The 21302-nt window shown below is 42.2% G+C and overlaps 1 protein-coding gene across 6 annotated transcripts in view; it reads left to right on the forward strand.

Moving 5' to 3' along the window:
• Positions 1-3070: 3070 nt before the first annotated feature.
• Positions 3071-21302, forward strand: part of KCNJ6 (potassium inwardly rectifying channel subfamily J member 6) — a 237209-nt gene continuing 218977 nt past the window's right edge. For all 6 annotated transcript variants that reach the window (XR_012160918.2, XR_012160919.2, XR_012160916.2 and 3 more), the window contains exon 1: positions 3071-3526. The gene's annotated coding sequence lies outside the window, so the exon portion shown is untranslated. The remainder of the gene's footprint in view (positions 3527-21302) is intronic.

The following is a 21302-nucleotide window of genomic DNA, read 5'->3' on the forward strand; positions in this document are numbered from 1 at the left end:
ATCGTCCCAGACCTGCAACACTATGCGGTCCCACCAGTCTGTGCTTGTTTCCCGAGCCCAGAATCGGCGTTCCACAGCATGAACCTGCCCCATTAGCACCATGATGCATGCATTGGCAGGGCCCATGCTTTCAGAGAAATCTGTGTCCATGTCCTGATCACTCACGGGACCGCGCTGACGTCGCCTCCTCGCCCGGTATCGCGTTGCCATGTTCTGGTGCTGCATATACTGCTGGATAATGCGTGTGGTGGTTGATGTGCTCCTAATTGCCAAAATGAGCTCAGCGGCCTCCATGCTTGCCTTGGTATGGCGTCCGCACAGAAAGAAGGCGCGGAACGATTGTCTGCCGTTGCTCTGACGGAGGGAGGGGCGACTGACGACACGGCTTACAGGGTTGGCTTCAGGGAGCTAAAATCAACAAAGGGTGTGCCTGTACATCAAGGAGTATTTCAGGCAGGACTGCACGGAGGGTTCCAATAAGAAATGGTGCACCAAAGTTATCGTTGTTATTGGAACAAGGAGGTTAGCCTGGCCTCTGATTGATACATGGCTAGATTAACCTCGCTGCGCCTTCTCTGTGACTGACTGCAGTGTGATCTAGACAGGGGAGGAGGAAAATGAGTACAAAACAAATCTGGTCTATTTCTTGTTCTGACCCACTCCATCTATCCTTTACATCTTTGGCTGGCAGCAGACAAAAAAGGCGCGAAATGATTGTCTGCCCTTGCTTTCACGGGGGGAGGGAGGGTGGGAACGGGGTCCTGACGATATGTACCCAGAACCACCCGCGACAATGTTTTAGCCCCATCAGGCATTGGGATATCAACCCAGAATTCCAATGGGCAGCGGAGACTGCGGGAACTGTGGGATAGCTACCCACAGTGCAACGCTCCAGAAGTCGACGCTTGCCTCGGTACTGTGGAAGCGCTCCGCCGAGTTAATGCACTTAATGCACTTAGAGCATTTTCTGTGGGGACACACACACTCGAATATATAAAACCGATTTCAAAAAAACCGACTTCTATAAATTCGACCTAATTTCGTAGTGTAGACATACCCTTAGATTAGTCAGGCATGACTCGCCCTTGATGAATCCATGCTGATGTCCAACCTAAACCACCCTTGCTGCAATTTAAGCCCATTGCTTCTTCTCCTAGCCTCAGATGTTAAGGGGAACAATTTTTCTCCCTCCTCCTTGCAAAAACTTTGTATGTACTTTTTGAATTGTAATCCTATCCTCCAAAGCAGTTGAAACCCCTCCCAGCTTGGTATCATCCACAAATCTCTATGCCATTATCTACCAGTTGAACAGAACCAGACCCAGGACCAATCCGTGTGGGACCCCACTCAATATGCCCTTCCAGCTTGATTGTGAACCACTGATAACTACTCTCTGGGAATGGTTTTCCAACCAGTTATGCACCCACCTTATAGTAGCTCCATCTAGGATGCAAGCACGGGGGATGAGTTAAGGGTCAGCAGTCTGGTTCAGCATGTGGAGTAGCTGCAACTCCATTAGGTAATCTTCTAGTCTAGCACACTGGAAGGGATGTGAAAGTGGGTGGTTACTGGGTGATACAAGGAGTGCTCCCATGAATCTCCTTGAAGGATGACGCCTTATATTACTACTTTCAACAATCACTGAAGGGTTCCTTTTACTGAAAATTTTAAAGAAACTAGAACATAGTCATTTACACAGCTAGCATGATGTAATACATTTCAACATGAATTCTTGTGAGAAACAAATCTCAGGCAGTGCATTAGGAAAATATAGGAAGGGGTTGCAGATGAAGAGACTGAAGAGATTTTACAAAATAAAGTGACTCTTTTAAAGGTTCCTGTCATTTCAGAAGCATAAAAAAGAAGGGTAATTGCTGATCTATTGTTACTGAGCAGGTGTGAACTTTGGAGCTGATGGTGGGGGCTGAAACTAACCTTACAAGAACACGCTGGAAAACTGATCAGACTTTCAGAAAAAGCAGTCAGCAGCCCTTCCTCCTTCTCTTGAATTATTGTATCAAGGATTATTATCTATATTATAGTAGCACCTAGGGGGCCCATTCTGCCAGGCAGCCAGGCACTGAACAGACAGAGTAAGAGACAGTCCCTATCTCTGTCTATGTACACATGACAAATGAAAAGATGGAGGGGAAAGAATGAACTATACAAGCAGAGTGGTCAGAGTTATGACTGGAAAATATTGTGTTGGTTCCACTTTGTTGGATTTCTTTATAGGTAATCTGTTGCTGTTTTTTTTTCTTTATATGTAACATGGGGAAGGATTCGTTTATAGGATTACAGAAACAGGAAAAGGGGGAAAGAGGGCATTATTGAGGAGGAGAGGAGGGGAAGGGGAGATAAGGAGATGAAAAGTGGGGAGGGGGGGTTAGTAGGTACATGAGGGCCAGGAGAGCGAGGATGCTATGGAGGGACTGAGGGAGGAGGGCTGAGATGAAGAGAGGGGGAAATGCCAGTCAGAACTGGGGAAACCAGATTCTGATGACAATCGTGTTGAAAGCCTAATGATGCCACTGCTGGGTCTCATCCCTGCCCCACTTCTGCCACTGCCACTCTGCTCCTAACCTTGTTGAGAGTCAAGGGGGTCCCTCTTAGCTCCCTGGGGCTCATTCGCAAGCCTGAAAGGCTGATTAATGCTATTTCCTCCTTCTTCCTTCCCTTTTCCTATTTTGTATATTTCCATTTCCTTAGGCCAAAGTAAAGCAATCAAAATGATCTCTCCCCCTCCCACCACCACCTCAGCCCTTCTCAAGTTCAGCTGCAAATAAAAAGAATCCCAGGCCAGTCCTCCCTGTCCATGTCCAGGGTGAACACTAGTTTCCTTCTCTCCCAATGAGAAATACTGCAGGAAAGCGACCAGGCTGGCTTTGCAAAGCTCTATACAAATCGTAAACTTTCCATTAGTCTCCCTGCTCTGTCAGAAGGTAGGAAAGAAAGAAAGAAACAAAGCAAGCAACCGGTAAAACCCACCCACGCCCCTACTCCCGCCTGCTTTGTGCTGCAGCATTGCTCCAGCAGATGGCACTGTGCACAGTTTCATTTCCTCTGCCTTGTTTGTTACAGCTTCTGACTGGAGAGCACAGCAGCCACTCGCCTGAAATTGAGTAGAATTCATTGAATCTGCGGATTTCATGACGTTTCCCTGCGTTGTCCAACACTTTTCTCTCTGCCTGTGCTTTTTTATTCCGCCCGGGTCTTCCCCACCCACCCCCTCCCCACCCCCTGCTGTCTGATCTCCTCCAGGTCTCATTTAACTCTGTCCTAGCAACACAGCGTATTGGACTTGAATACTGCACCTGGCTGTGTATGTGGGGAAGCCAAGCTGGATCAAGAGGTGGGCGAGCAGAGGGGAGGATGGAGGCGCGAGAGAGCAGCTTAGGGTCGAGGTAAAACTGAGCATCATCATCTTATTGTTTAACCCATCATTGAGTGAACCATCAGCCAGCAACATCCTGCTCCATTCCACAAAGAAAATCATGATCGAATGAAAACAACGTGCCCCAAACAGGTAAGACGGTGGAGTTGCTAATGGGAAACCAGCTGTTGTCCATTCCCACAAGAAATCCAATTCTTGCCTTTTTCTTTTGTCCCTGAACTCCCTACTCTGGGAGAAATGTCACCCCCAAGTACAGAAAGACCGGGGAGAAGGCAGTTACATAACAGAAGGGAGATCAATTTCATATGCCTTTCATTAGCAACTGGAAACTCGCAGGGACGGGAAAAAACACTGGATTCAGAAAGATCCAGCAAATTGTGGTTTTAAAGATCGGGTCCTCCTCTCTTTCTAAAGCTGGGGGCGCCAACTGTCAGACGTTGCATGCAATGGTTTTGGGGGGTTTTTTTGGTTTTGGTTTTGGTGTTTTTTTGTTTTTTTTTTGGCAGTTAAGGAAATCAAGTATCCTAGTCATGTGAAGCTCGGGCTTCTGCTTTCCGGAGAGAGACACCCCCCCCCCCCCCCCAGTAGGGGTTTTGGTGAGATACAGCCCGAGGTGTGGTGTGATAATTAAGCAGTAAACGCCATGCAGCGTGGAGATCCCTGGAAGCTGGTGCCATTTCAGCCAGATCGCTGCTCAGGGAAGAGGCGACTTGTGCGTGGCACTGAGTTCCACGTTTGCTCGTACTTTCCTTCGCTAGATGTGCCCGGGATGGCTCGGGGCTACAGAGCTGAGCTGAGCTGAGCGTGTCGGGGACGATCGAATCCGTTGTCTCGCGGCAAGGGCCACGGAGCTCCACGTTCCCAGCCCGCTGGCTGGGTGCAAAGGCGCGTCTCTCGCTGCCCGGGCTGTGCCGTGGGGTAGCGGCACCCCGCCGCAGCAACCCGCGGAAGCGCGGGGCCGGGGCGATGGCGGCCTGGGGAGAAAGTCCGAGTGGCATTGTGACGTAGGCAGGGGTACTGTTGCCTTCCGGAGTCTGCCGGCCGGGCGGTGAGCGCGGAGCCGCAGGGGGAGCTGGCTGCAGACGAGGAACAGCTGCGAGCCGGGCTCTGCTAACGCAGCGATGCCCGTTTCGTCTTGATCCGGGGGAGAGGGAGCAGGGTATCACCATGGCGACCTGGAGGGAGCGGGGAAATCGGCTCCAGTCTCGCAGAAATTGCGGGACAAAACTTTCCTGGGCTCAGGGGGGAAATACTGCAGATGCCTGTCATGCCTGCCACAGCTGGCTCGCAACTACACTCGCTGGGACTGTCGGCAAAGCTCCGAGCTTGCATGCCATTTGCTGCCGCTGAAAACACAGCCACAAGATCAGCGGCCCGGGATTAGAGACCCTGGTACCAGGAAACACGTTTCAGAGGTGGGGAGCGGGGACACGACGCTTGAGTGAAGACTAGCTCCATATGTCTGCCCTAGAGAGGTCCGCTGTGGCGATCCCTCGATCGCTCTGTTAACAAACAGATTTCCATGTTCAGGGAAAACTGGGAGACACCTGTTGTTATTCGTAGCATTACCTGGGATTGCACAGCCTGGAAATCATCCATTTCACTCCTAGAGGTGCATCAGAGTAGCTCTTGGGAGTCGAGAGCACAGCTGAACTGAAACTGTTTCAGTAGCTAGAAAAGGTCACGGGTCCGGCAGCTAAGAGAGACTTTCCTGGTTTAAATGGTGTCTATGCTTGCAAATCAGTCAGTCAGTCACTTCATGCGCGTTGGTTTCTCTCTCCAACTTTTCAGGACCCAGAACAGCAGCCGAGAAGCTGTTTCAGCACCTAGGTCAGGGCTATAAATACAGGCCTCTGTGCTGGGTCTAGTAAGCGAGATAAGTGGAAGAGAGACAGTTTTAATGCTAATCACTGTCTCAATGACTGCTCGGAAATAAATGTGGAACTCAGCTAATCAGAGAGAGAGAGCGAGCGAGCGAGAGAGAGAGGTCAGTCGGTGCACTGGCTCCTGAAAAGAGGCTGAAATAAAATTACATTGAGCACGACAAAACTTTCTTTCCTTACCCCTAAAGATGGGAAGAAGGCAATTGGACTCTGACCCCGGTCAGTGCAAAGACTATCACTGACTTCAGTGCCTTTGGATCAGGCCCGTGGATTGTTAGAAACAGACGAACACAAAAGTAAATGATTCCCTAAACTCCACCTGTGATTGTTTTCAAGCTAAAATAGCAAAGTGCAGATAAACTGCCTATTAACATTTTGCTGGTCTCTGATCATTGTAGTTTTGCAAAGACAATACTAAAGCGATGTTTTTTAGAAGTTGCACAAGTCCTTTGTCCAGTGCTAAAAAACACCTAAAGAAGCCTGAAGGTTCCAGATGAGCGAATACTGTAAAAATCCTGCAAATACTAATTCAAACGTCTTAAATGAATTTGCCTCCGCTGAGGTCCAATGACCCTTTTGCAGTCGCCTCCTAGGAATGTTCTGGCAGTGCTAGTAAGTTTACTGGAAGGAACAGTCACAGAAACAGCATATTTTAAGTGAACATTGAGGGAGAATTCGCAGAAAAGTGAATTTTAAATTTACTTCCATAAACATTCATTTTGGGAAATTATTTCTCAGAGCTACAACAACCAATAAGGGAGCCAAAGCATACCATGTGATATACATGACCAATGACACAGCTTGAATTTTGAATATCAAATAGTTACAATGAAGTGCTTGCAAATCAGCTCCTGATCAATAATTATTATCAGTAGCTGGCAAATAATTTCAAGTAATAAATAAAAGTCAATTATTCATTATGCTTATTGACAGTTCACCAACAGCAACCCGGGTATCTTCTTCAAATATACTAGTCAGTTGTATATTATTTGCACAGTTCTAGACATGTTAATAAAAAGCTTACGGAACTACTAGTATATATAGATAATTATTACTTAGCATTAAGAAATATACTCTAGAAAAAAATACAGCAAAATGAATACTCTTCATTCAGGGACAATATACTTGGATTAATCACCTTTGTGCTGTTCACTGTGTCCATGTGTTCTTTTTTCCATTAGGCAAACAAGATTTGTTTAATCTTTCCATAGTCCTGTGAGGCAATAAACTGTAGATATTATAGTTTTATATGTAGAATTACAGATTCAGCATCCAGATACCTCCACTCTTGAGGGCATACTTTATCTATGTAATTAAGCAGTTCATTCACACAGCTCACTTTGCAATAAATTACCTGTTTCAAACTGATTATAATCTTGCCCTGTTCTTGCAAAGACAACTGAAGGGATGGGCATACATATGGGTATATGTCCCTATGGAACCCTACTGAAGTCAGTGGGACTCTGTGCCAAGGGTGCACCAATGCGGTTGTTTATGAAGGATCACAGCCTGTAAGTCTAGATATAATCTCTTCAACTGTCTGATTTAAAGTTGCCAAAACACCAGTTCTTGACAGGTGGAGCAAGCAAGTGACCTAAATCTGGAAGGGACTGAGTATTTGCAACTCCAATACATGATAGAGAGCATGTAAATTAAAGAAAGATAGAACAGCTGCAAATATTCTTGGAAGGATTAGATTTTTTATCAGTAAATGTTAAGAACATAAGAATGGCCATACTGGGTCAGATCAATGGTGCCTCTAGCCCATTATCCTCTCTCCCGACAGCAGCGAATGCCAGGTGCTTCAGAAGGAATGAACAGAACAGGTAGTCATCAAGTGATCAGTCTCCTGTTGCCCATTCCCAGCTTCTGGCAAACAGAGGCTAGGAATGCTTCAGAGCTTGGTTTTGCATCCCTGCCTATCCTGGCTGTTGGACTTATCCTCCATGAACTTATCTAGTTCTTTTTTGAACCCTGTTATAGTTTTGGTCTTCACAACATCCTCTGCCAAAGAGTGCCACAGGCTGACTGTGTGTTGTGTAAGAAATGCTTCCTTTGGTTTGTTTTAAACCTGCTGCCTGTTACTTTCATTTGGTGGCTGTGTTATGAGAAGGAGTAAATAACACTTCCTTATTTCTTTCTCCACACCAGTCATGATTTTATAGCTCTCTAGCATATCCCCCCTTAGTCGTCTCTTTTCCAAGCAGAAGAGTCTCAGTTTTATTAATCTTTCCTCATACAGAAGCTGTTCCATACCCCTAATCATTTTTGTTGCCCTTTTCTTTTCCAATTCCAATATATCTTTTTTGAGATGGGGTGACCAGATCTGCATGCCGTATTCAAGATGTGGGCATACCATGGATTTATATAGAGGCAGTATGATATTTTCTGTCTTATTATCTATCCCTTTCCTAATAATTCCCAACATTCTGTTAGTTTTTTGACTGCCACTGCACACTGAGAGGATGTTTTCAGAGACCTATCCACAATGACTCCAAAATCTCTTTCTAGACCCCATCCTTTTAATATGTATAGTTGGGATTATGTTTTCCAATGTGATTTTACTTTGCATTTATCAACATTGAATTTCACCTGCCATTTTGTTGCCCAGTCACCCAGTTCTGTGAGATCCCTTTGTAACTCTTCACAGTCTGCTTTGGACTTAACTATCTTGAGTAGTTCTGTATCATCTGCAAATTTTGCAACCTCACTGTTTACAGTTTTCCATATAATTTATGAATACATTGAATAGGACTGGTCCCACTACAGACCTCTGGGGGACACCACTATTTACCTCTCTCCATTATGAAAACTGACCATTTTTTCCCGTTGTTAAACATCAATTTCACTGTATACACAAACCAATATATCAATAAGTAATAATAAAAATTTACAGATAGGCAAAATAAGAAAAATACTGCTTGAGAACTTATTAGAGTTTGATTTAAGGATATTTACTTTGTATATTTTGATTTGATGTTGACAATTTGTGTTTTAACAGTTACAAAGCTTTGTATCTTTTTGAAACTCCATGTCTACTGTCATTAAATAATTATTGTCTGTACCCCTTTCCCCACTGTCTGACCTCCCATAATTTCCTGCAATTATGAAAAATTTAAAATGGATTAAAAATTAAAAATACATAACTTATACTTTTGTGCAACTGTGAAAATTTAAATTGAAAGCAATCAAAAATGCTTTAAAATAAACACCGATATTATCCACTGAAATTATTAAAAAATATAAATTGAATTCTGACAATCCTACAAATATTGTTTCATCTTCAGGCAAAAACATGAAAAGCATTTTAAAAAGAAAGGTATTTAGAGTACATCTAAAAAGATCACTTAGAAGATTTTAGATTCTTAATTTTATTACACAAGCCAACATTCTAACATGGCAGTCTGACAAACTAATTTTACCACATATAAAGCAATATAAGAAGAAAAGAAAGATCATTGAAATAAATATATTAATAGCAAAGCCCAAAATTCTACCTTTTAATCAGAAGAAGAATTCTTGCATAATTTCTGTGAGTATATTTTCAGTGAAATCAACATAAACTTACAAAGACACATATACTTTTACTCCAGTAAATATTTAATTGGTAGTCAAGTGTATTTTGTTACATTATTATTTTAGTGTGTTTTATATTCACTTTACGAAACAAAACATTTTGAAGGTAAGACATGTTCACTCTCCAAAATTACATAAGAGAAATAGAATACCACATGCATTGTCATAACATGTCCCCACTAGAGGCTTATATAAATGCTTCAGAAAGGGAAGCTTTATTTAAGGTCCTTACTTTAAATAAATTAAGGAATTCAGGAGGTTTGTGGGACAGTCATTGGGTCTTCACTATCATTTTTTAGATGTTTAGCATTTCCACATGTGCAATCATTTTTCTCCATGTATTTGAAATTTTGTAAACATACTTTATAAAAGGAATATAGTAAATGTTTAGCTCCTTCCACATATAAGTAAACTGCTTCTAAAGTAACATTATTGTTTAAGCATGTAGAGAACACACATTTGAACTTTATTATATTGTTTCTTTTATTTTCATTGTAATTTAAAGTGTCTCTGCTGAATGATGGAAGTGTTTACCTGGGAAAAAACATTGGCAAATTAAGAAAGACTAGCACTGAATTAGCACATAAGGTTCATTTTGAAATTTGTGTATTTGCAATATATATGAATGAGAGGGTAAATCAGTCCAATAGTCTGAAAAAAATGAAATTCCTGATTCTAACATTAAGCATCAATATTTAAATGTTGATCGTTTTAAAACAGATCAGGGGTTCTTCAAGAAGAAATACTAATCCCGGTATCAATTAAATCCAAGGAGAGAAGATAACTCTTCTTCTTCTTCTAGAATGAAGAAGTCTGGAGCTGTGTTTCTAGAAATTCTGGGCTGTATGTAATACTAGAATGCTATTGATAATTGAAATCCAATTATATTGCAACTGGTGGAAAGAACAGCTGAGATGAGGAGTTGAACAATGAGCTATCGGTAACTATTTTCTTGTAATCCAGAAAAAACTTTCAGTTAGAGTCCAATCAGCTGTGCAAAAAGGGTGAAAGTCTCTGAAACACAAAGCCCTCTGCACTGAACCTCATGGTAGAGGAGGTGTGTGAGAGAGAGAGAGAGAGATAGAGCCATGCAAGCCACCTCCACACCCGCAGTGCACTGCAGCAGGAGAGTTTCATGGTGCCTCAGAACAGCAATGTACAGAGGAAACTGTGGGGAGGGGGGTAGCTGTGGCTAGGAATCTTGGATGAGCAAGACTGTGGCTATTGCAGTCTATATAAGCTAGAATGGCCACTGTGCTGTGTGCTAGCTACCCTGCCTGCAGGTGAGAAGACTCGTGAATGTAATCTCCCCCAAAGTCCACTGAATTCCCCATACAAAGTCTGTTTATTTGGGCATTATGAGGTGAGTAGTGACTTTCACAACCAAGAAATTACATTTTGTTTGGGGTTTAAATGTCACAGGAAAATACATTGTTGTTGGCCGGTAATATGCACTTTATTTGTGGGCTTTTAGATTTAGGTTGTTTAGCTGCTACCACTATTCTTCCCTCAGCTGTATAAGCACTCTCCCAGTGAAGTGAATTTCAAGAGTCTTAATGGGCCTATTGCTGTAAGCACTAGTATTTTGTACTGCATCAATTAAAAATCAATCTATCCTGTAGATTTCTAATGTAGGCACAGATCCTACAATCAGATCCATATAGATGGACCATGGCAGCCACAATGGGTTTCAATGAAATCAATGGGGCTTCTGCATGAGTGCAGCAATCTGCCCACACAAACACAAATGCAGCATCAAGGCCTTCGGTGCCAGTGGCTAAGAATAAAAGATTGCTTTGAAGTGTAAAGCAGTAGTTTAGAAGTAATTTGTAACTGAAGTCAACCTGCTAATTAATTCAGTGGTTTTCTTCACCTAATATAACTTTTTTTAGTGATATCTGAATATTGGATACACTTTCTAGTATCAGCATCAAAAAAGAACAAGAGTCATGCCTTTTCTTTAGACTCATAGACTTTAAGGTCAGAAGGGACCATTATGATTGTCTAGTCTGACCTCCTGCACAACACAGGCCATAGAATCTCACCCATCCACTCCTGTAACAAACCCCTAACATATGTCTGAGCTATTGTATTCCTCAAATCGTGGTTTAAAGACTTCAAGGTGCAGAGAATCCTCCAGCAAGTGACCCGTGACCCACGCTGCAGAGGAAGGCGAAAAACCACCAGGGCCTCTGCCAATCTGCCCTGGAGGCTTAACTGCCTGTAGGATTATAAATTCCTTTCAAAGAAACACTGTTCTATTTATGAATGATCAACAATGAAATATCTGCTTAGTGTATTAGAATCAGTCATTTCCTTTTTAGTCTATTAGACATAGGGATGTTATGATTAAATGTATGCTCCCTTCTAGTATTCCTTAGTCTTCACCCTCAGATACACACATTCCATTCTCACTTCAGTAGGAACATAACCAAGGTCATATATTTGGTGTAGGATCTGAAAGCCTATTATTTACAGGTATAGTAGAACCTCAGAGTTACAAACACCAGAGTATGAACTGACTGGTCAACAGCATTTGGAACCAGAAATATGCAATCAGGCAGCAGCAGAGACTAAAAAAAAAAAATACAGTACAGAACTGTGTTAAACATAAGCTACTAAAAAAATAAAGGAAAAGCAGAATTTTTCTTCTGCATAGTAAAGTTTCAAAGCTGTATTAAGTCAACGTTCATCTGTCAACTTTTGAAAGAACAAGCATAACATTTTGTTCAGAGTTACAAACAACCTCCATCCCCAAGTGTTTGTAACTCTGAGGTTCTACCATATAACCTACAATTTACACTGTGTGGCTCTGTCCCTCTCTAGTGTCTGGACTATGGAGGTCTGAGTCTGTAAACCCTTTGAGATAACAGAGCTGGGTCTTTTGGCTCAGGTAGTAAAGGACAGAACTTATAGATCCAGAGCTCCTGAACTTGACCCCTACTGCCAACGATCCATCTACAGGAGCACACAGTGACTCATAAGGGGATTTGAGTTGCTGTGAACCTGAGAAACTCAGGATCAGCTTTCCCAGACAGGGGAACATGTAACCTATATGCCACAAGGTGGCTGGTCCCAGTAAATGAAGTACGTCCAGTGCCCCTATGCCAGAACAGGTGCTCCCATTTGTCTAGTTAAGAGGAAGGGACAGCATCTAGGGGCTATAAAGGCCCAGGGAGAGAGCGAGCTTGGGGGTGGGTGGGGAAAGGGGGCCCAGAGAGTCAGAGCAGACTAGTTTGATCAGGAAGGGTGGATGAGAGTTGCCTGAGACAAGGGGACTGGAGCAATCCTGAAAGGGAGCAGAAGGTGGCTTCTGGGAGAAGGCTGAAGGCCAGAGAGCAGCAGAGGTAGCTGCCTGCTGGCTCTAAGCCAGAGATCCAGAGCAACAAGCTGGAGAGGGCTAAAGGTGGGTGTAGTGGAGGAGCTAACCTACTGACATCTTCAGGACTGGAGAGTTTTGAGAGGGCCAAGGAGAATGAGGGACACTTGCCTTATTCTCCTCATGCTCCCAGCAGAGAGGCTGTGTGGGTTTCTGCTGGGAAGAGTAAGGTTGCACTTCAACTGGAAGGGGTGGGGCGGCTGCCCAGGGACTGAAGTGGACTGGCAGACAGCACAGTTGTGCTTGAAGGTACAGGTATGTGGGGCATCAAGGGACGAGATGTCTTGAGTTTTAATGACTGCTTGCACTTTGGTAAGAAGTGGACTATATATTTGGGACTTTTGTTATGGACTATTTTGCAATACTTTTTAAAAATAATAAACCAGCTACCAAAGAGGGTATTATTGAGTCAAGAAAGCCTTGAAGTGAAGCTAATGAAGACTCTGAAGGAGGGAAACTGAGGCAGCTCACCCATTGTGCCATGACCTGCCAAAGGAGGGCACTCTAGGCAGGATGGCCCTATCACTCTGTGTTAGTACAAAAAGTGACTCTGTCCCTTTCCAGTGGCTGGATAATGTAGAGGTTTATGAGCTGGTACAGTTTTTGCACTAACAGTGTCTTTTAGCTCAATGAGTAGATGCTCATGTTTACATCCAGAAGTCTCAGGTTTGAGCCACGCTGTTGATGACTCAGCCAGGACATTATACAGGTATACCCTAAGACCCAGATTTTGATACCCTTATTCTTATTTCATGAGTAATCCCACTGGATTGAATGTATTCTTTCTTACTATAAGAGTATCAGAATGTGGCCCCAAGAATTAATCTGTGCTCATAGCGCATAGGAACTCATTAGAGCAGAACTCTGGGGCTTGTTTTCCAGTAGAAGCCAAGACCCAGTGTTTGTGCTGAAAAGTCAGAAAAGTTTCTTACTTGCTTTCTTGAATGAGAAAACAATAATGTACAGATTGAGAGATGAAACAGAAAGCTGAAAGGAAGTACAAGATGACAAGTAAAAGAGCAGTTAATTAAGTGGTCTAATCAACCTTGTTGTGCAGTGCTTATCACAGAGGAGCCCTACGTTCAGCTCACCAGCTCAGATCTGTGCTGCAGCATTGCAGGAAATCCTCTGCCTTTTTCTTCCCATTATAAGCACTATCCAAAAAAAAAAAAAGAAACCAAACAACTAGTGTCTTGTTAATGTAGATTTTTTTGGCTGCATAAGCCAAAGAGAAGTTTGGCATGTGATAAATACTGAATGATTAGGAGGACAATCAAAACTAAGGGCAATTGACAGACTATTCTTCAAAGTATCAAACTGAAGAATGAGAAAATGACATCTCATAACTGCCTGAATTAGTTCCTCCCCTCCCCTACCAGTCTGCAACTTCCATCAGTTTGTCATACCAATTTCTCCCACTTTAAAACAATTATTAACACCCAAGTAAAATTTCCTTCCTCTTCTCCCAGTTCACTAGTCCTTCTGAGGTGAAGAGTGAAATCCTGGCTTCAGTGAAGTCAAAGTCAATGGGAGTTTTGCCATTAATGTGACCAGGATTTCATCCTAAATTATCACCCCTGGGTCACAAAGGAAGATTTTGGAGAAGACAGCAATTGAACCCAGATATTCTGAGTGCCAGGCCAGAATCTTCAGCAAAACATTTCAGCATCTGCCAGCTCCCAGCGGATGGGACATAAACACATGCCTAAAGTTAAGTGCATGCTTCAGTACTTTGCTGAAGTGGGATGGGCTGGTGAAACAGGGCCTGAAAAATCAGGGATTATTCAGCCTTTACCCTCAGAGTTTGTAGAACCAGGAGCTACTGTTGCCTCAGAATGGGGCATCTCGCCAGTTATCCTTGAATTATAGGATAGTACCAGTTGTAGGTGTAAGAATTTTAACACTTCAGACAGGAACTGTGTTAAATAAACTGAATATATACTTCTCTCAGCAAACCAACAGGCAGAGACATAAGGAATAATTAGTACATTGTTGCATTTCAGCTGTAGAAAATCTTTTTTAAATTAAAATATGAACAGGACCAGAAATCTGTCAGAATTAAAAATAAAATCATATTAATCTCTCTAGGGCGGACTTAAATTAAAACTAGCCCTTATCAACTAGCTCTCACCAACAACCAGTTGTCATGCAGCAATATCTGCAGAATTATGGTGATTTCCTATTCAAAACTGCTGGTAAATGTTCACTTGGGAATGGTGACTGCTGTGCAGTACATGCAAGCATAAGTTTTGGATAAATATTATCCAGACGTTTGTCTCCATGGCTTGTTTATTCTGTGGCAGAGTGGACTGAAGCTTTGCAGTAATGACCCCAGATCCCTTCTGCACATGCTAGTGACAAATTCTGTGTCTCCATTAGTGTTCAATGATTGCAAATCTAACCCAAAACTAGAGATGGACTAAAGCTGAAAAATTCAGATCTGGATTTTAAACATCCCAAAGTTCAGTGTATTCAGTTTCCCTGGGTTTGGACTTGGTCTGTTATAAAGATAAGGCTGATTGCAAAATCTGGATATAGGCATCAATGCCCATTCCAGTTTAGTGGTATAATATTTCATGACAAAATTTTCCCCTGGACAGAGTTCTGGCATACAAAATCTCAGCCTAGAAGATGATTTGGTTTTGGTTTTGTTTTTTTCCCCTTTTTATAAAATTTCCACACAAAATATATCTTAGCTGTGTTTTTTTGAGGAAAGCAGAACATTTATTGGGTGAATCAGACTTTATTTTATGAGGAGAGGAGGTTTTTTGGGGATGCTGGAAATTAACATGTCTGTAAATATTAACCTTTGTTTTGCTGAAGTGGTTAAACCCCCATTCTGTTCTCACTCACACATGCAAGTAACTTGACACACCTGAATTCAGTGGGAGTACTCAGGTGCATAAAGTTACAGGTGTGAGTATTTGCAGGATTTTGGTCCAAATTTGGTATGTGCTGAGGAGCCCTTACTATAAATTGGTTTCTCCTGATATTTCAATGTTTGCTTTTTGATATAGCAAAGATAATAACATTTAAAAGATAGCTACTGCTTAGAGGCAGTGGTTAATCACACAGAAGGCCCCATCCAGTTCCCAACAATGAGAATGGGAGTTTTAGCATTAATTTCAGTGGGAGAAGAATCAATCCCTTAATTACATTTTGTCATCTCCACTGATCTCAGTGGAGGAACCTTTGCATAGTAACATTTCTCTCCTAGACATATTCTGACACGACAACAGTTGAAAATAAGAATCAATTGCATCAGCTGTCATGTAGTGAGCGTTTATTATAGTGCAGGAAAGTTTCTGATTGACTTACACTGATATGGTAGGGGCTCTAAAGAAGCGATTATCATTTCAATCTAATAATCATCACAGAGCAAAGCCCTTGCTAAGGATTCAGCAACTAGCGTGTACCCGCTCTGCTTTGTCTTTGACCAGCCAGTTTTCTACAACTCCCTTCTAAACTACATTGCTACACGTGCCTCTGGCCTGTATCCCTCCCTAGGGTGTGTGTGTGGTTTTTTTCTCTCTCTCTGTATATCAATGAGAAGGCTTTCACCTTCCTAATGAAATTAAATATTTTGTTTCCAAGGACATCCTAGGGCAAAGAAGTGTTGAGATACACTTCATAGCATTACACCAATCACAGTAACATTCAAAACATTTAGAGAGCATTTTCAAATTCTCAAGACAAAAAGCAGTTATTGTCCTGTTTTAACTTGGAGCACTGTTATAGGCAATTGGACAAAATGACAGAACACTACAGTCCTGTGGCTAAAAGATAGAGAAACAAAGTTGAGTTTAGGCTTAGGAATCTTAAAATGATGCTATAGTCAGAAACGTGACTGTGAAAGGTTGAGGTTCCATATTTAGTCTCTCTCAACGACCTCTGTAACCCATGTGCTCAGTTTCAAGTCAAGTGATGGTTTCCCTAACTACCAGCACTGTGAATTCTTAGTGGGTTCTGAAAGTCAAGCTGTGTTCTGCTTCTTACAGCATTGCAATTAATAGAGAGTCAATATTTGGAATTTAGCAGGCAATTGTGTTGCTGCTGCATGAGGAAGGCTAGAATTCAGTTTGCTTTTCTGTTTTGTCAGTGCCCTAAAAGAAGACTATGATTAAAAGAGATAAAGGGCTACGTTCAGCCCTGTGCAATCTTATAGATTTATGGGGATTGCAGGAGATAGACAGTATACCAGAGAAGAAATGGGCTCAAAGGAAGCAGGTATGGTGAGTAGAAATAGGCACCTTCATAACCATAGATAGATATTTAGGTCAGAAGGGACCATTATGATCATCTAGTCCGACCTCCTGCACAATGCAGGCCACAGAATTTCACCCACCACTCCTAAAAAAGACCTCACACCTATATCTGTGCTATTGAAGTCCTCAAATTGTAGTTTGAAGACCTCAAGGAGCAGAGAATCCTCCAGCAAGTGACCCGTGCCCCATGCTACAGAGGAAGGCGAAAAACCTCCAGGGCCTTCCAATCTGCCCTGGAGGAAAATTCCTTCCCGACCCCAAATATGGCGATCAGCTAAACCCTGAGCATATGGGCAAGATTAATCAGCCAGATACTACAGAAAATTCTTTCCCGGGTAACTTGGATCTTACCCCATCTAAAAACCCATCACAGGCCATTGGGCCTATTTACCATGAATATTTAATTACCAAAACCATGTTATCCCATCATACCATCTCCTCCATAAACTTATCGAGTTTAATCTTAAAGCAAGATAGATCTTTTGCCCCCACTACTTCCCTCGGAAGGCTATTCCAAAACTTCACTCCTCTGATGGTTAGAAACCTTCGTCTAATTTCTAATCTAAATTTCCTAGTGGCCAGTTTATATCCATTTGTTCTTGTGTCCACATTGGTATTGAGTTTAAATAATTCCTCTCCCTCTCTGGTATTTATCCCTCTGATATATTTATAGAGAGCAATCATATCTCCCCTCAACCTTCTTTTAGTTAGGCTAAACAAGCCAAGCTCCCTGAGTCTCCTTTCATAAGACAAGTTTTCCATTCCTCGGATCATCCTAGTAGCCCTTCTCTGTACCTGTTCCAGTTTGAATTCATCCTTCTTAAACATGGGAGACCAGAACTGCACACAGTATTCCAGGTGAGGTCTCACCAGTGCCTTATATAACGGTACTAAAACCTCCTTATCCCTACTGGAAATACCTCTCCTGATGCATCCCAAGACGACATTAGCTTTTTTCACAGCCATATCACATTGGCAGCTCATAGTCAACCTATGATCAACCAATACTCCAAGGTCCTTTTCCTCCTCCGTTACTTCTAGTTGATGCGTCCCTAGCTTATAACTAAAATTCTTGTTATTAATCCCTAAATGCATGACCTTACACTTCTCACTATTAAATTTCATCCTATTCCTATTACTCCAGTTTACAAGGTCATCCAGATCCTCCTGTAGGGTATCCCTGTCCTTCTCTAAATTAGCAATACCTCCCAGCTTTGTATCATCTGCAAACTTTATTAGCACACTCCCACTTTTTGTGCCCAGGTCAGTAATAAAAAGATTAAATAAGATTGGTCCCAAAACTGATCCTTGAGGAACTCCACTGGTAACCTCCCTCCAACTTGACAGTTCACCTTTCAGTAGGACCCGTTGTAGTCTCCCCTTTAACCAATTCCCTATCCACCTTTCAATTTTCCTATTGATGCCCATCTTATCCAATTTAACTAATAATTCCCCATGTGGCACAGTATCAAACGCCTTACTAAAATCTAAATAAATTAGATCCACTGCGTTTCCTTTATCTAAAAGATCTGTTACTCTCTCAAAGAAGGAAATCAGGTTGGTTTGGCACGATCTACCTTTTGTAAAACCATGTTGTATTTTGTCCCATTTACCATTGACTTCAATGTCCTTAACTACCTTCTCCTTCAAAATTTTTTCCAAGACCTTGCATACTACAGATGTCAAACTAACAGGCCTATAATTACTTGGATCACTTTTTTTCCCTTTCTTAAAAATAGGAACTATGTTAGCAATTCTCCAATCATATGGTACAACCCCTGAATTTACAGATTCATTAAAAATTCTTGCTAATGGGCTTGCAATTTCTTGTGCCAATTCTTTTAATATTCTTGGATGAAGATTATCTGGGCCCCCCGATTTAGCCCCATTAAGCTGTTTGAGTTTCGCTTCTACCTCAGATATGGTGATGTCTACCTCCATATCCTCATTCCCATTTATCATGCTACCATTATCCCTAAGATCCTCTTTAGTCTTATTAAAGACTGAGGCAAAGTATTTGTTTAGATATTGGGCCATGCCTAGATTATCCTTGACCTCCACTCCATCCTCAGTTTTTAGCGGTCCCACTTCTTCTTTCTTTGTTTTCTTCCTATTTACATGACTATAGAACCTTTTACTATTGGTTTTAATTCCCTTTGCAAGGTCCAACTCTACTTGACTTTTAGCCTGTCTCACTTTATCCCTACATATTCTGACCTCAATAAGGTAGCTTTCCTTACTGATCCCTCCCTTCTTCCACTCCCTATATGCTTTCTGCTTTTTCTTAATTACCTCTCTAAGATGCTTGCTCATCCAGCTTGGTCTACAACTCCTGCCTATGAATTTTTTCCCCTTTCTTGGGATGCAGGCTTCCGATAGCTTCTGCAGCTTTAATTTAAAATAATCCCAGGCCTCCTCTACCTTTAAACCCATAAATTCTTCAGTCCAATCCACTTCCCTAACTAATTTCCTTAATTTTTGAAAGTCAGCCCTTTTGAAATCAAAAACCCTAGTTGCAGATTTATTTTTGTTAATCCTTCCATTCAGTTTGAACTGAATTAGCTCATGATCACTTGAGCCAAGATTATCCCCTACAACCATTTCCTCTATGAGATCCTCATTACTCGCCAAGACCAAATCTAAAATGGCATCCCCTCTAGTCGGTTCAGCAACTACTTGTTGAAGGAATCCATCAGCTATCGCATCTAGGAAAATCTGAGCCCTATTATTATTACTAGCACTCATCCTCCAGTCTATATCTGGGAAGTTAAAGTCTCCCATGATCACACAGTTTCCATTAGTATTTACTTTATTAAAAACATTAAAAAGGGCTCTATCCATATCCAAATTAGATCCCGGTGGTCTATAGCACACCCCAAGCACTATCCCAGGGGAGGCTCTAATAGTTTTCTTCCCCAATTTAATTATTGCCCAGACAGACTCAGTCATATCCATTTCATCGCTTCTTATTTCTTTACATTCTATCTCATCATTGATATACAGTGCTACTCCACCACCTTTACCTTTATTTCGGTCTTTCCTAAACAGCACATACCCTTCAATACCTGTAGCCCAGTCATGACTACTATTCCACCAGGTCTCTGTTATACCTATAATATCTGGTTTCACTTCCTGCACCAGTAACTCTAGTTCCTCCATTTTGTTACCTAGGCTCCTTGCATTAGTGTACAAACATCTTAATTTTTGCTGTTTGGCCTCACTCACATTCTGTACCCTATTAGGCACGGTTATTTTACTACCAGTATAACCTATTAGACTTGTATCTACACTGCCCTTCCTCCTACCTACAGCTGTATCCACTCTTACTTCATTTTCTTTCCACTCTATGCTAAATTCTGGCGTGGAGATTACCTGGACATCTCCCAACCATCTCCCCCAAATTCCTAGTTTAAAGCTCTCTTAATCAGTTGTGCCAGCCTCCATCCTAGAAGTCTATTTCCTTCCCTACTCAGATGAAGTCCATCCCGAGAGAACTGTCCTCTATCCATGAATGCCTCCCAATGGCCATACATCCCAAAGCCCTCCTTATAGCACCACTGCCTAAGCCATCTATTGATAGTCATAATCTTGTCACACCTTTGTTGCCCTTCTCTAGGAACAGGCAGAATCCCACTAAAGATCACCTGAGCCTCAATTTCCTTAAGCGTCCTCCCCAGCCTAACATAGTCTCCCTTAATACTTTCCAGTGAGAATCTAGCCGTATCATTTGTTCCCACATGAAGGATAATTAGGGGATTCTTTCCACAGCCATACTTTGCAGTAATTGTTACCATATAGTATATAGAATTTCAACCTGGGCAGGGGACAACTGTGTGGAGGGGGCCCAGAAAGGAGACTCTCTTGTGTCTGGTGTCTCTCCCTAGTCCTCATGCTAGTTCTATGCTGACCCGATTCATAGCATAGTTTAGAGCAGCCAGGATGGCCGACTGTCGGCCCACAGGCCTGATGCACCAGCTGGAGACCACCAGAGCACAACAGCATTCTTACCATACTTCCAAAATAGTGGGATGGTCACAAAGGCATATGGATATTCCTGCATCTCAAGTTAAGCCAACTGTCCATCCCATTTACAACACTGGAGCAGCACAAAGGGTCTGCAGCAGGGTCAAGAATCTGGCCCCAATAGGTGGTTTAATTTTTTTCCATCGGTCATAAATGTTGAATTAAATCATTTGTTTATTACATATACAGAGAGATGCATCTTTTCCCCTGTACACTTTTCTTGTAGTGTACGTGATCACTGGCTCAGAACTTCTCTCTCAGTTGTCACAAGCTGGACTGAAATTGTTCACCGTTCAAACCGAGTGCACTGCTCCATTCCACTGCTAGTAATTCTTGCCTCCCCATGCTGGGCTGCTGCAATATTATATAACTAGTCATGTGCAAGAGCTGCATGTGCAGGCTTAAAAGCCAAGCTTAACTTGTCACTTCAGTGTGGCAAACACAGGGGAGCAAGCTGTACTTATTCATTTTGATAGGGAGGGTAGGAACCATCAAGTGACCCGTTCCTACCAAAAAGTAATTATGTTAATATACTGCAGGCCTGATTCTCCCCTGCCTTGAACATCGGGTGGTCATTTACAGTGGCTATAAAGCACTACCAAAAGAGCATGGAAGCATTTCACTTTGGTGTAAATGACCACACAAGGTGCATAGCAGTGGAGAATCGGACCTTGTATCAGTAAAATAAAGTGAGAAATTCCTTTTTAAAAATACATTAGCAAGTTAAAGATAACACCTCCAGCATTAGGGTCTCAGAGACACATCTTGAAATGGAGTTTGGG

The sequence above is a fragment of the Lepidochelys kempii genome, chromosome 1 (assembly GCF_965140285.1).
Source record: "Lepidochelys kempii isolate rLepKem1 chromosome 1, rLepKem1.hap1, whole genome shotgun sequence".
NCBI lineage: Eukaryota > Metazoa > Chordata > Testudines > Cheloniidae > Lepidochelys > Lepidochelys kempii.